The sequence below is a fragment of the Kogia breviceps genome, chromosome 6 (genome assembly GCF_026419965.1).
Source record: "Kogia breviceps isolate mKogBre1 chromosome 6, mKogBre1 haplotype 1, whole genome shotgun sequence".
Classification (NCBI taxonomy): Eukaryota; Metazoa; Chordata; class Mammalia; order Artiodactyla; family Physeteridae; genus Kogia; species Kogia breviceps.
The window spans coordinates 112,728,840-112,733,074 of NC_081315.1; the positions used below are offsets into that span (position 1 = coordinate 112,728,840).

The following is a 4,235-nucleotide window of genomic DNA, read 5'->3' on the forward strand; positions in this document are numbered from 1 at the left end:
ATGCCATCTAGGACAAATTGGTTGATTGCATCTTCATATCTTACTCTCAGGAAAACTGTAAGTTATTTCTAAGACCTACACAGCCCTATATAATTTTCTCTCTTACATTTCTTACCTCAACTTTTTCACTTCTATTCTTGCCCATTTAGCTCACATGCAAGCTTCTTTTACCATTATTTCAGTCACACAAGCCTCCTTGCTTGTTCTGTGAACAGGCCAAGGAAGTTCCGCTCCTAGACTTTGCATTTGTTATTTCTACATCTGAAGTGTTCTTGGCCCAGGGCGTGGCCAAATTTGGCATCTGCTTCAGGACTCTTCTCAGATAAGATATTAAAAGAAAACTTTTCCCCAGTAAATCTCTATAGAACAGTGAGCTACATCAGTGTTACCTTTCCAACTTACCTGCTTTATTACTCTACATTGTATATATATAATATAATGCTCTACATGTACCACATATATATGTATACTACATATATGTGTGTATATATATATATATATATATATATATATATATATATAGTTTGCTTCCCGCCACTGAGGTATAACTTCCACTGAAGCAGGAAGTGTGTTTTGCTCCATTTTTTATTCCCAGTGCCAAAATAGAGCCTGGTATCTCACACTTCTGAAAATATAGGTGTCCAATTATGAGTTTAAGATAATATTTGTCCTAAACAATTTGATTTTTTTTTACAAGTGTGGAGTCACACTGTTTTCCTAAACTCTGTGTAAACAGGGCTTGAGGCAGGAGGAAAAGGTGAAAGTAAAATATTGGAAGAAAACTTGCTAAGTGTTTCTAAAGCTAAGTTCTAATTACTTCCCTGCCCTGCCCCCATTTAAAAAAAAAATTTCTTCTAAAAACCTGCCTTGTTTTTGTCTGCACCCATTGAACCTAGGGTGCCTTTGTGGTTCTGTCTGAAAGTATACCTTCTTCCTACTGCTTTTTTCTCTTCTGCATTTCTAGATGTCTCTTGCTCCTCCATTCACAGGTCTCATCTCATTTATATTTTATAGAAGTAAACATGACTCTTCAGTCAATGGCATACTCCTGTTTATCTCATGGTTACGTGTTTGTTTTAGCCATAACTTGCTTCATCGTGGGAAACAAAAGAAGTTTATCTCATGATTACATGTTTGTTTTAGCCATAACTTGCTTCATCTTGGGAAACAAAAGAAAGGACCGTGCTCACTTTGGAAGCACATATACCAAAATTGGAATCATACCGAGAAGATAAGCATGTCCTCTGTGCAAGGATGATATAAATTTATGATATATTTCATATTTTTCCAATAAGCATATGAAAAGATAAATCATACATCATTAGAGAATTGCAAATTTTAAAATATGAGATTGTTTCCACTACACATGCGTTAGAATAACTGAAATCCCGAACATTGGCAACATCAAAATCTGGCAAGAATGTGGAGCAACAGAGAAAATACAGCATCATGCTGGTGGGAACGCAAAATGGTACAAGCACCTTGGAAGACTGTTTGGCAGTTTCTTATAAAAATAAACATATTCCCACCATAAGATCCAGCAGTACATTCCTTGGTATTTACCCAAATGAGTGGAAAGCCTGTGTCCACACAGAAACCTGCACATGGATATTTATAACAGTTCTATGCATAGAACTTCAGTAGGTAAATGGATAAACTGTGGTCCATCCAGACAATGGAATATTACTCAGGGAGCTATCAAGCCATGACAAGACATGGAAGAAACTTAAATGCATATTACTAAGTGAAAGAAGCCAATCTGAAAGGCTACATCCTGTATGAATCCTGGTATAAGACATTCTAGAAAAGGCAGACCTATGGAGCCAATTAAAAAAAAAGAGCAGTGGTTTCCAGGGGCTAGAGGAAAGGAAGGGAAAAGTAGGTGGAGCACAGAGGATTTTTAAGGCAGTGAAACTATTCTCTATGAAAACATGTCATTACAATTATCAAAACCCATAAAACATGTAACACCAAGATGGTACAAATGAACTTATTTACAAAACAGAAATAGAGTCACAGATGTAGAAAACAAACTTATGGTTACCAAGGGAGAAAGTGGGAGAGGGATAAATTGGGAGATTGGGATTGACATATACACACTGCTATACATAAAATAGATAACTAATAAGGACCTAGTGTATAGCACAGGGAACCTAACTCAATACTCTGTAATGACCTATACGGGAAAAGAATCTAAAAAAGAGTGGATATATGTATACGTATAACTGATTCACTTTGCTGTACACCTGAAACTAACACAGCATTGTAAATCAACTATACGCTAATAAAAATTTTTTTTAAAAAAGGAGTGAACACTAAGGTAAACTACGGGCTTTGAGTGACCGGTACTCTTCTATTCACTGAGCCTACAGTGGTGACAGAACAGAGTGGGTCCTCTTTCCATGGAGTCTGGATCCTAATGGAGGAAAAGAGTCAATAAGAAATGTAATAAAGAATTAAACGAAGTGCCTAAATTATATTTTATATTCCCTTCTTCATGCAAATGAATTTTTTCTTATTCCCTCTCTCCTTTGCACTCACATGAATGCATGCACAGAAACACACACACACACACACACACACACACACACACACACACACACACACACACACAAGCATGCATCTACTCACAGACCTGGCTGATGGACCTCAGAAAAATAATGATATCTACGATACAATCTCTGCTACTTTATGCCATGACTAATACCCTTCTAAGTGACTTATTTTTCCTTGAGATTCTTTGGAATGTAGTGATCCTTGGAAAACAAACATTTTGTAATGGATGAGAGAAAGAACAGGGGCATATGAATTGCAAAGGTGACTGGGTGGACTATTTTCTGTGATCTGTTCCAATTTTGAAAGTGTAAACCACAATTTATAAAGTCATAGAAAAGAACATTATTCCAATAAATTTTTAACATTATGACACTGTCAAAGTATGCCCTGTTCTTCAAGGAATAAGCTTTAAGCTCTTTGTCATTTGTGAAATATGAATCTGAAAGCTTACACTAACAAAATCAATAAATGTTTAATTCCTTAGCTGTGCAAACTGTTATAATGCTAAGTTCAATAATTTATGATCTTCTTTTCTTTGGGTTTTTTTAAATGAATTGATGTTTTGGAGGCCAGCAATAAGTTATGTAATGAGACATGTCAGAATTCTTGAAAAATGATTGCAAAAATCTCACAATTAGAGCAGATCTACAAGAAAACATTTTCTCCATCTATGCAGGTACTGTGTCCTTCCACGGCAGACTGGTGAGGTGTTAAGCCCCCAGCCTGAGGAGCAACCTGTGGGCAGCAATTAGGAAAGGCGGTGATGAAGGGGCCCAGAAACCCTGTTTCCTTCTCCACTGTCCTCTCCACCAAGAGATGGTACCCACCAGCTGAGAAATGTCTGCCATTTTCACTTAGGAGGGACCTAGCTGGGTTGAGCAGAATTACTATGATGTTCCCCTGGCTCTTCTACTAGAGAACCGGTCTTAAGTGCCAGGCTCAGTTTTCTTAAGGGTTACGGCCGAGGATATCCAATTGGCTGAGGATATCCAATTGGCTACTTTGTTTTCAGTAAAGATAAATTGATCTTATAAACAAACCAAAAATAAATAAATACATAAATAAGTAAATAAATAAGAATGAAAAAGCCCTCTTAATTCGTTTTATTTCCACCTTTTCCCCAAATCTCCCTTTGAGCTCCATTGCTATGGTCATCCCATTTATATTTTTAAAATATTCTTAGAATATAATGGTAATGTCCCTAAAATCCTATCATTCTTGGTAAAACAAATATTACCAAACATTTTACCCCTCCCACAAAGAGATGAGAAAATTGCATCATATAAATACTTATAGAAATAATACCAAAATATGTTTTAAATGCCAGGATTACTATTTTCACAAATGAGCTAGGTGGAAACACAAGTAGAAAATAAGCTGTAGTTAGATTGAATGCTTCCTCTTCATCAGGTTCTCAGCTGTTTGTCTCTTTTTCTGCTACCGCGGTCTTCCTAATCAACAGCAATTCCTGCTAGCTATGGTTCAGAGTTGAGGAAATCAATTTTTCTTTTTAACAAGAAGGGCACTGAATGATTTAAGAATACATTCAACTAGTTTAACCGCTTTTCTCCCAGTTAGCTGAAAAAGCAGTTGGAGAACCACTTGGCTGTTCCTCAAAGCACCATAAGTCAACATGCTCCATGGAGAACAGAAGTGAATATCCCGATTCAAACCAAACA

The 4,235-nt window shown here is 36.6% G+C and overlaps 1 non-coding gene across 1 annotated transcript; it reads left to right on the plus strand.

The window, feature by feature from the left end:
• Positions 1–1,182: 1,182 nt before the first annotated feature.
• On the plus strand, positions 1,183–1,287 carry LOC131759087 (U6 spliceosomal RNA). Its single transcript, XR_009336415.1, has one exon. It is a non-coding gene; the product is annotated as a U6 spliceosomal RNA (small nuclear RNA).
• Positions 1,288–4,235: the final 2,948 nt, after the last annotated feature.